Raw genomic sequence first — 11,681 nt, forward strand, 5'->3', positions numbered from 1 at the left:
GCTGTGGAGTTTGGTTTCCAGCATCCTTACTGGCCCTCTTTTGGCTTTCATGGGTACCTGTACAGAAATGACATGCACAAAGACAGACAGACAGATAGGCAGACAGACAAACACACACACACACACACACACACACACACACACACACACAAACACACACACACATACACAAACCTACCAAGTTAAAAAAATATTAAAAAATTCACTTGTGGGGAAAATGAAGGAAAATTTTAACAATGCTAAATATCAGAACACACGTCCATAAAGAATCCTCAACTTAAAAGGGGTGTCTCTATAAAATCCAGTGCATGTTAGACTGAATTGAAGATTGTAACAACTGATTTTTTTTTTAAAGTTCATCCAAGAAATGAGAAGAGGATTTCAGCCTTTTCTCCAAAATTCAAAGTGTGGTCAGAAGGTAGTCAGTGCATTTCCTGAGTGGCCAGCAGATTACAAACAGAACGACTTTATAGTGTTCACTGTTTGATCAGGATTGATGGAGGTGACAGAAAAGACAGGCATCAGCGTCTCCAGATGCAGAATTGTTCTTTTAATTAGAACATTTGAAGGGCCACAGTGTCTTAGAGGAAGTGGAGACTGCACCGTGGCACCGGGGACTGAGGTTTTGTAGGACTTTAAATGGGGAAGGTCTTACCACTGTGTGGCTGCAATGATTAACTCTCTGGCCTTAGTTCTGCCTCTGAAGTTTCAGATAGGAACCCGGCAGTTATTCTTAAGCATGGGGATTTCCGGGCCAGATTTTTATTTTTATTTATTTATTTATTGATTGATTGATTGATTGATTGATTGAGATGATTTTACCCTTTACCCACCAGTAGGAAAAGCAATGGGCAGTGAGCAAGAAGCAGCCCTGAGATGTCACCATAGCTGTTGATTTGTCCCAAGAAGGCTGAGCGTGTACAGAAAGGGAACCAACAGGGCAGAGAAGCTCCTTTTGTAGAGGCACCAGTAACTCTTGACCTGCTCAAAGCTGCAAAACAAGCTACAGAAAAGGGAAACACTGCCCACACCCTCGAATCCCGGCCCGCAGCAGCTCTCTGCTCCCAGACCCTGTGAGAGAGAGACCCAACCGCCTGGTCAGGTGGGCACTCCTGAGGCTGCAGAGCGGAAGAGACCACCAACACTGCTCACCCCTGCCCACATCCCTGGCCCAAGAGGAAACTGTATAAGGCCTCTGGGCTCCCGTGGGGGAGGGCCCAGGAGCGGCAGGACCCCTGCCAGAGACACCGCCGGACCCTGAAGGAAACAGACCGGATAAACAGTTCTCTGCACCCAAATCCCGTGGGAGGGAGAGCTAAACCTTCAGAGAGGCAGACAAGCCTGGGAAACCAGAAGAGACTGCTCTCTGTACATACATCTCGGACGCCAGAGGAAAACACCAAAGGCCATCTGGAACCCTGGTGCACTGAAGCTCCCGGAAGAGGCGGCACAGGTATTCCTGGTTGCTGCCGCCACAGAGAGCCCGTGGGCAGCACCCCACGAGCGAACATGAGCCTCGGGACCACAGGTAAGACCAACTTTTCTGCTGCAAGAAAGCTGCCTGGTGAACTCAAGACACAGGCCCACAGGAACAGCTGAAGACCTGTAGAGAGGAAAAACTACACGCCCGAAAGCAGAACACTCTGTTCCCATAACTGGCTGAAAGAAAACAGGAAAACAGGTCTACAGCACTCCTGACACACAGGCTTATAGGACAGTCTAGCCACTGTCAGAAATAGCAGAACGAAGTAACACTAGAGATAATCTGATGGCGAGAGGCAAGCGCAGGAACCCAAGCAACAGAAACCAAGACTACTTGGCATCATCGGAGCCCAATTCTCCCACCAAAACAAACATGGAATATCCAAACACACCAGAAAAGCAAGATCTAGTTTCAAAATCATATTTGATCATGATGCTGGAGGACTTCAAGAAAGACGTGAAGAACTCCCTTAGGGAAACACAGGAAAACATTAATAAACAAGTAGAAGCCTACAGAGAGGAATCGCAAAAATCCCTGAAAGAATTCCAGGAAAACACAATCAAACAGTTGAAGGAATTAAAAATGGAAATAGAAGCAATCAAGAAAGAACACATGGAAACAACCCTGGATATAGAAAACCAAAAGAAGAGACAAGGAGCTGTAGATACAAGCTTCACCAACAGAATACAAGAGATGGAAGAGAGAATCTCGGGAGCAGAAGATTCCATAGAAATCATTGACTCAACTGTCAAAGATAATGTAAAGCGGAAAAAGCTACTGGTCCAAAACATACAGGAAATCCAGGACTCAATGAGAAGATCAAACCTAAGGATAATAGGTATAGAAGAGAGTGAAGACTCCCAGCTCAAAGGACCAGTAAATATCTTCAACAAAATCATACAAGAAAACTTCCCTAATCTAAAAAAAGAGATACCCATAGGCATACAAGAAGCCTACAGAACTCCAAATAGATTGGACCAGAAAAGAAACACCTCCCGTCACATAATAGTCAAAACACCAAACGCACAAAATAAAGAAAGAATATTAAAAGCAGTAAGGGAAAAAGGTCAAGTAACATATAAAGGCAGACCTATCAGAATCACACCAGACTTCTCGCCAGAAACTATGAAGGCCAGAAGATCCTGGACTGATGTCATACAGACCCTAAGAGAACACAAATGCCAGCCCACGTTACTGTATCCTGCAAAACTCTCAATTACCATAGATGGAGAAACCAAGATATTCCATGACAAAACCAAATTTACACAATATCTTTCTACAAATCCAGCACTACAAAGGATAATAAATGGTAAAGCCCAACATAAGGAGGCAAGCTATAACCTAGAAGAAGCAAGAAACTAATCGTCTTGGCAACAAAACAAAGAGAATGAAAGCACACAAACATAACCTCACATCCAAATATGAATATAACAGGAAGCAATAATCACTATTCCTTAATATCTCTCAACATCAATGGCCTCAACTCCCCAATAAAAAGACATAGATTAACAAACTGGATACGCAATGAGGACCCTGCATTCTGCTGCCTACAGGAAACACACCTCAGAGACAAAGACAGATATTACCTCAGAGTGAAAGGCTGGAAAACAATTTTCCAAGCAAATGGTCAGAAGAAGCAAGCTGGAGTAGCCATTCTAATATCAAATAAAATCAATTTTCAATTAAAAGTCATCAAAAAAGATAAGGAAGGACACTTCATATTCATCAAAGGAAAAATCCACCAAGATGAACTCTCAATCCTAAATATCTATGCCCCAAATACAAGGGCACCTACATACATAAAAGAAACCTTACTAAAGCTCAAAACACACATTGCACCTCACACAATAATAGTGGGAGATTTCAACACCCCACTCTCATCAATGGACAGATCATGGAAACAGAAATTGAACAGAGATGTAGACAGACTAAGAGAAGTCATGAGCCAAATGGACTTAATGGATATTTATAGAACATTCTATCCTAAAGCAAAAGGATATACCTTCTTCTCAGCTCCTCATGGTACTTTCTCCAAAATTGACCATATAATTGGTCAAAAAACGGGCCTCAACAGGTACAGAAAGATAGAAATAATCCCATGCGTGCTATCGGACCACCACGGCCTAAAACTGGTCTTCAATAACAATCAAGGAAGAATGCTCACATATACTTGGAAATTGAACAATGCTCTACTCAACGATAACCTGGTCAAGGAAGAAATAAAGAAAGAAATTAAAAACATTTTAGAATTTAATGAAAATGAAGGTACAACATACCCAAACTTATGGGACACAATGAAAGCTGTGCTAAGAGGAAAACTCTGGCGCTGAGTGCCTGCAGAAAGAAACAGGAAAGAGCATATGTCAGCAGCTTGACAGCACACCTAAAAGCTCTAGAACAAAAAGAAGCACATACACCCAGGAGGAGTAGAAGGCAGGAAATAATCAAACTCAGAGCGGAAATCAACCAAGTAGAAACAAAAAGGACCATAGAAAGAATCAACAGAACCCCATTCAGAGCCTACCCCACATGTGGCCCATACATATACAGCCACCCAATTAGATAAGATGGATGAAGCAAAGAAGTGCAGGCCATCAGGAACTGGATGTAGATCTCTCCTGAATACAGCAGGATACATAGGTGAATGCCAGCAGCAAACCACTGAACTGAGAATGGGACGCCCGTTGAAGGAATCTGAGAAAGGACTGGAAAAACTTGAAGGGGATCGAGACCCCATATGAACAACAATGCCAAGCAACCAGAGCTTCCAGGGACTAAACCACTATCCAAAGACTATACATGGACTGACCCTGGGCTCCAACCTCATAGGTAGCAATGAATATCCTAGTAAGAGCACCAGTGGAAGGGGAAGCCCTTGGTCCTACCAGGACTGAACCCCCAGTGAACGTGATTGTTGTGGGGAGGGCGGTATTGGGGTTGGATGGGGAGGGCAACACCCATATAGAAGGGAGGGGTTAGGGGGATGTTGGCCCAGAAACCGGAAAAGGGAATAACAATCGAAATGTAAATAAGAAATACTCAAGTTAATAAAGAAAAAAATAGTGGGAAAAAAAAAAGATCAACAAAAGTTGGTTCTTTGAGAAAATCAACAAGATAGATAAACCCTTAGCCAGACTAACGAGAGGACACAGAGAGTGTGTCCAAATTAACAAAATCAGAAATGAAAAGGGAGACATAACAACAGATTCAGAGGAAATTCAAAAAATCATCAGATCTTACTATAAAAACCTATATTCAACAAAACTTGAAAATCTTCAGGAAATGGATAATTTCCTAGACAGATACCAGGTACCGAAGTTAAATCAGGAGCAGATAAACCAGTTAAACAACCCCATAACTCCTAAGGAAATAGAAGCAGTCATTAAAGGTCTCCCAACCAAAAAGAGCCCAGGTCCAGACGGGTTTAGTGCAGAATTCTACCAAACCTTCATAGAAGACCTCTTACCAATATTATCCAAACTATTCCACAAAATTGAAACAGATGGATCACTACCGAATACCTTCTACGAAGCCACAATTACTCTTATACCTAAACCACACAAAGACACAACAAAGAAAGAGAACTTCAGACCAATTTCCCTTATGAATATCGATGCAAAAATACTCAACAAAATTCTGGCAAACCGAATCCAAGAGCACATCAAAACAATCATCCACCATGACCAAGTAGGCTTCATCCCAGGCATGCAGGGATGGTTTAATATACGGAAAACCATCAACGTGATCCATTATATAAACAAACTGAAAGAACAAAACCACATGATCATTTCATTAGACGCTGAGAAAGCATTTGACAAAATTCAACACCCCTTCATGATAAAAGTCCTGGAGAGAATAGGAATTCAAGGCCCATACCTGAACATAGTAAAAGCCATATACAGCAAACCAGTTGCTAACATTAAACTAAATGGAGAGAAACTCGAAGCAATCCCACTAAAATCAGGGACTAGACAAGGCTGCCCACTCTCTCCCTACTTATTCAATATAGTTCTTGAAGTTCTAGCCAGAGCAATCAGACAACAAAAGGAGGTCAAGGGGATACAGATTGGAAAAGAAGAAGTCAAAATATCACTGTTTGCAGATGACATGATAGTATATTTAAGTGATCCCAAAAGTTCCACCAGAGAACTACTAAAGCTGATAAACAACTTCAGCAAAGTGGCTGGGTATAAAATTAACTCAAAGAAATCAGTAGCCTTCCTCTACACAAAAGAGAAACAAGCCGAGAAAGAAATTAGGGAAACGACACCCTTCATAATAGACCCAAATAATATAAAGTACCTCGGTTTGACTTTAACCAAGCAAGTAAAAAATCTGTACAATAAGAACTACAAGACACTGAAGAAGGAAATTGAAGAAGACCTCAGAAGATGGAAAGATCTCCCATGCTCATGGATTGGCAGGATTAATATAGTAAAAATGGCCATTTTACCAAAAGCGATCTACAGATTCAATGCAATCCCCATCAAAATACCAATCCAATTCTTCAAAGAGTTAGACAGAACAATTTGCAAATTCATCTGGAATAACAAAAAACCCAGGATAGCTAAAGCTATCCTCAACAATAAAAGGACTTCAGGGGGAATCACTATCCCTGAACTCAAGCAGTATTACAGAGCAATAGTGATAAAAACTGCATGGTATTGGTACAGAGACAGACAGATAGACCAATGGAATAGAATTGAAGACCCAGAAATGAACCCACACACCTATGGTCACTTGATTTTTGACAAAGGAGCCAAAACCATCAAATGGAAAAAAGATAGCATTTTCAGCAAATGGTGCTGGTTCAACTGGAGGTCAACATGTAGAAGAATGCAGATCGATCCATGCTTATCACCCTGTACAAAGCTTAAGTCCAAGTGGATCAAGGACCTCCACATCAAACCAGACACACTCAAACTAATAGAAGAAAAACTAGGGAAGCATCTGGAACACATGGGCACTGGAAAAAATTTCCTAAACAAAACACCAATGGCTTACGCTCTAAGATCAAGAATCGACAAATGGGATCTCATAAAACTACAAAGCTTCTGTAAGGCAAAGGACACGGTGGTTAGGACAAAATGGCAACCAACAGATTGGGAAAAGATCTTTACCAATCCTACAACAGATAGAGGCCTTATATCCAAAATATACAAAGAACTCAAGAAGTTAGACCGCAGGGAAACAAATAACCCTATTAAAAAATGGGGTTCAGAGCTAAACAAAGAATTCACAGCTGAGGAATGCCGAATGGCTGAGAAACACCTAAAGAAATGTTCAACATCTTTAGTCATAAGGGAAATGCAAATCAAAACAACCCTGAGATTTCACCTCACACCAGTGAGAATGGCTAAGATCAAAAGCTCAGGGGACAACAGATGCTGGCGAGGATGTGGAGGAAGAGGAACACTCCTCCATTGTTGGTGGGATTGCAAACTGGTACAACCATTCTGGAAATCAGTCTGGAGAATCCTCAGAAAATTGGACATTGAACTGCCTGAGGATCCAGCTATACCTCTCTTGGGCATATACCCAAAAGATGCCCCAACATATAAAAAAGACACGTGCTCCACTATGTTCATTGCAGCCTTATTTATAATAGCCAGAAAATGGAAAGAACCCAGATGCCCTTCAACAGAGGAATGGATACAGAAAATGCGGTACATCTACACAATGGAATATTACTCAGCTATCAAAAACAACGACTTTATGAAATTCGTAGGCAAATGGTTGGAACTGGAAAACATCATCCTGAGTGAGCTAACCCAATCACAGAAAGACATACATGGTATGCACTCATTGATAAGTGGCTATTAGCCCAAATGCTTGAATTACCCTAGATGCCTAGAGCAAATGAAACTCAAGACAGATGATCAAAATGTGAATGCTTCACTCCTTCTTTAAAAGGGGAACAAGAATACCCTTGGCAGGGAAGAGAGAGGCAAAGATTAAAACAGAGACTGAAGGAACACCCATTCAGAATCTGCCCCACATGTGGCCCATACATATATAGCCACCCAATTAGACAAGATGGATGAAGCAAAGAAGTGCAGACCGACAGGAGCCGGATGTAGATCGCTCCTAAGAGACACAGCCAGAATACAGCAAATACAGAGGCGAATGCCAGCAGCAAACCACTGAACTGAGAATAGGACCCCCGTTGAAGGAATCAGAGAAAGAACTGGAAGAGCTTGAAGGGGCTCAAGACTCCATATGTACAACAATGCCAAGCAACCAGAGCTTCCAGGGACTAAGCCCCTACCCAAAGACTATACATGGACTGACCTTGGACTCTGACCTCATAGGTAGCAATGCATATCCTAGTAAGAGCACCAGTGGAAGGGGAAGCCCTGGGTCCTGCAAGACTGAACCCCCAGTGAACTAGACTGGTGGGGGGAGGGCGGCAATGGGGGGAGGGTTGGGAGGGGAGCACCCATAAGGAAGGGGAGGGGGGAGGGGGATGTTTGCCCGGATACCGGGAAAGGGAATAACACTTGAAATGTATATAAGAAATACTCAAGTTAATAAAAAAAAAATTAAAAAAAGGGAAACACTGTATTTTCTTCTCTGTTGATAATTTTAAGTTAGCAAAATAACCAATAAAACTGTTGGCTAAACATACACTAACTCTCTCAAACACAAAAGTGACTTACCCTGTAAAGTTAAGCAAATAGAAAAAAGTACCAGGTAAATGGGAAATATTTGGTTTTTCCAGGAAAAAAAAAATCTTCTAAGAGCCAAAGCAAATGTCCTCTGCATGGAAAACAAAAAGGCTCCAGGAAATGGGGGCTGGCTGTCATATTCTCTAAGAAAATCTAGGAAATAAGTATATTAAAAAAGCAACAATTCAGATATTCAAAAATATATTTGAATGTAAAACTTATTTTAAATTAGAACATGTATGCAGAATCTGAAGTTAGAGGTTCTCTTGGGACATAGTAACAAACACTGTATTTCCAGCTGCCTGGGAAGGTGTTAATCCCAGGAGTTCATGACCAATCTGCTAACAGAGTCAGATTACCACCAGAAGAAAATAGTGATTAAAATACCACTAGTGAATACTAGTGTTTGCCAATACTCTGTGCTAGACAAGATGTTGATCTTCTCCTTGCAATTCTGGACTTATGCTCACCTTAGGAAATGCTATGCTTTCTGCCAGATGCATGAGGAGACTGAGTCCAAGTTCAAGCCACTTCCCCAGATCAAACGAGTGCAAGCTACAGAGCCAGGCAAGGCAGCCTAAATTTTACACGACTAATAACAAAAGGATAAAGGAAATACAGAAAACCAACCATCATGGAAAACTTTGGAAGAACCTTTGTCAAAGACCACACATGTCTTCATTTCATTTTTAAAAACCTTATTATAGGACAAAAAAACGGTCATGTTTGCCTTAGAATTAGCCTCCCTACAATTTGAATGCCTGTAAAAGAGTTTCGAATGTAAATGACCTCAATATTCTATCTATAGCCAAGTCAATATTAATGCTTGATAGAAAGACATTTCTTCCTCTCACTATGAGAGATTAATTAAATATATCACATGTTCTTTCTCAAAATTTTATCCAAAGAATATTCATTAGATGAGAAACAGATTTTAATATAATAACAAAAATGTTTAGAATGAATAAAGATACTTTAAAAAAGACAACTGTGTTGCCTTATAGTTTGAAGCAGGTTTCACCGGATGAGAAAGGATATATTTTAAAATAGCAGAAACAGTGCTAAAGGTGTTTGCTTCCAGATCAATACTCTGAATTTTGACACAAAGGATCCACCTGGTAGAAGAGGAGAGTAAATTTCTGTGTTGTTCTGACCTCCATAGGAACAACGTGTAAACCCACGCCCCCAAATTTTTAAATTACATTTATGTAAATAAGCATGTACGGTAACACGGCTTTAGTACTTAGTGCAAAGATTAGAAGTACCTGAAAGAGAAGATAATGTTGTACACATACTGAGGGACTATGGAATACCAGAAAGTTGAATAGTTGGCTCAGGCTACTCTTCCAGAGGTTCCTAGTTTAACTCCCAGCACCCATACCACAACCATAAAAAGTGTAGCCCCATGGGATCTGATGCCCTCTTCTGGTAGGTGGATGTACATGCAGACAAATCATCCACATAATAAAATAAATAAATAAATCTTTTTAAAAAAAAAAAATCAGCTAAATTAAACAATACCAAAAAAAAAACCCCACAAAAAACCACAATCATTTCAAACAAGCAAATAAACAAATCTAAGATTGAAGATGACTGCAGAAGCAAAATACATTCTAGATCTTTATATTAGCCCAGAGGACTTGCTCTTGTCCTTTAGCATATGTGTCTGTCTGTCTGCTTGTTTGTTTGTTTACTTATCTATTTGGTGATTGTTTATGTGTGGGTATACATGCTTACGTAGGTGTGTTCATGTGGAGTTCAGTGGCATACACTGGGTGTACAATTATGTCAGTCAGTGACTTATTACTTGGAGACAGGGTCTCTCAGCAAACCCAAAGCTTGCTATTTTGGCTTGACTGGTTGGCTAGTAAGCTCCTGGAATCTGCCACTGGCCCTCAAGCCCATGTTTTTGGGATTACAGGCACTCGCAGCCATGGCTGGTTTTCACCAACTGAGGATTTAAACCCAGGTCTTCGTGCTTGCACTACAGGCCTTTTTGCCTACTGAGCCATCTCCACAACCACCCATCTTTGTTCTTGATCCTGGCAGAAAAATAAAAGCTAAAAAATTCTAAAATCTGAGGACAGCTATGCTGTGACTCGGAACCACTAAGTAACTTCTGTACCCGTGTCCCACTGTGACTATAAACAGTGAACGTGAAGTAAAAGAGCATAACCGTGCTGTCTTACAGATGGTCAGATATCTGAAGCAGGTTTCTCTGGGTGACAAAGGACCGTGGTAGCAGGGATTCGAGAAGGAAGAAGAGTTCCATTGCCTCCAGACATCTTTCACTGAAATTCTTTGTGTGATAATTAATGATCACACATTTGACTTGATCTAGTTTTTCTTTAGAAAACAGCTAGAATATTATAACATAAAGTCATTTAAAACTAACATCAGTTTCATATGTGAAACTGTACATTTCTCAAAGACCATGGACATGATTATTATTCATCCTTGAATTCCCAGGGTGACCATTCAAACCATGTTTATGAACTAAAATGCTATAGCGTACAAAATTCAGGTACAGCAGTGGTGAAAATAGTTCTTTTCCGTACTCAACTTTTTCCATCTTTAGCTTCATTGGCTCATGACCATCTTACAACACAAAATGGAATGAATGTGAATTCCAGGATCCCAGTAGACTTAATGACCCAAACACTATTCAAACTCCAAAGACTCTTCTGTGCTTCAAGGTAAATTCTTAAATGTAATGTCTTTAAAAACAGAATGAGAAAACAAATTAAGTATTTCCAATATGAAACTGACCAGGAGAATATTTTCATTTTAAACTGGAAGAACAATCAAAGAAAGATTGGACCAAAGCAAAAACAGGAGCCAACAGTGCATGTCCAGCCTTTGTGGAATGTATTGGCTTGATCTACACTTCACTGAGCTTGGGTAAGTCCATTCCTCTAGCCTTTTTGTCTATGATTCCATAGATGTGTGGCCTCTCTCTTGATCCATCAACCTGAAGTTCTTCTCACCATATGTACCATATTCCTTTAAGTCCAGTTTTGTAGTAGACATGTCAAAGAAAGCCTTACTTTCAATGTTTCACAATGTTGGCCTCCCAGTACCTCTGCAGAATACTGGAATTTGCTGTATATTCTAGGTTTCATTGATGTCTATTGAAACCTGATGCAGACCTAGATAACAACTGAAAAACAGGTACTGTGTGGCTGTTGCCAATTTCTTCTACCTACTCAAACTGTAGTTGGCCTCCTTGGAACAGACAGTTCAGTGGCTGGTCAATAGACACTAAGAAAACATTTCCATAGGCACTGTGTAGTAGTATATCCCTGTGGGGCCACTGTCTTTTAAAATGAAATTCTTTCAAATGGGTTTTAGATTTTTTTCACTCTGGAATATAAGGAAAGTGAGATCTTGCTCAAAGAGCACCTACTGTGTTGTCATACTGCAAAGTGCAGTGTTTCTCTCTCTACCTATTGCCTAGTATTGAAGCTGCTTTGTCCAAGGTGTCTGTAACATTACTCACAACCAAGTTCTTTTCCTCATTTTTCAAAGTA

The 11,681-nt window shown here is 40.6% G+C and overlaps 1 protein-coding gene across 1 annotated transcript in view; it reads left to right on the forward strand.

Moving 5' to 3' along the window:
• The window catches only part of LOC120096700 (uncharacterized), a 44,827-nt gene extending 33,528 nt beyond the window's left edge, over positions 1-11,299 (forward strand). The window contains exons 2-3 of the transcript XR_010057635.1: positions 10,730-10,847; positions 10,951-11,299. The gene's annotated coding sequence lies outside the window, so the exon portion shown is untranslated. The remainder of the gene's footprint in view (positions 1-10,729; positions 10,848-10,950) is intronic.
• The last annotated feature ends 382 nt before the right edge of the window (positions 11,300-11,681 follow it).

This window comes from Rattus norvegicus, chromosome 14, assembly GCF_036323735.1.
Source record: "Rattus norvegicus strain BN/NHsdMcwi chromosome 14, GRCr8, whole genome shotgun sequence".
NCBI classification, from domain to species: Eukaryota; Metazoa; Chordata; class Mammalia; order Rodentia; family Muridae; genus Rattus; species Rattus norvegicus.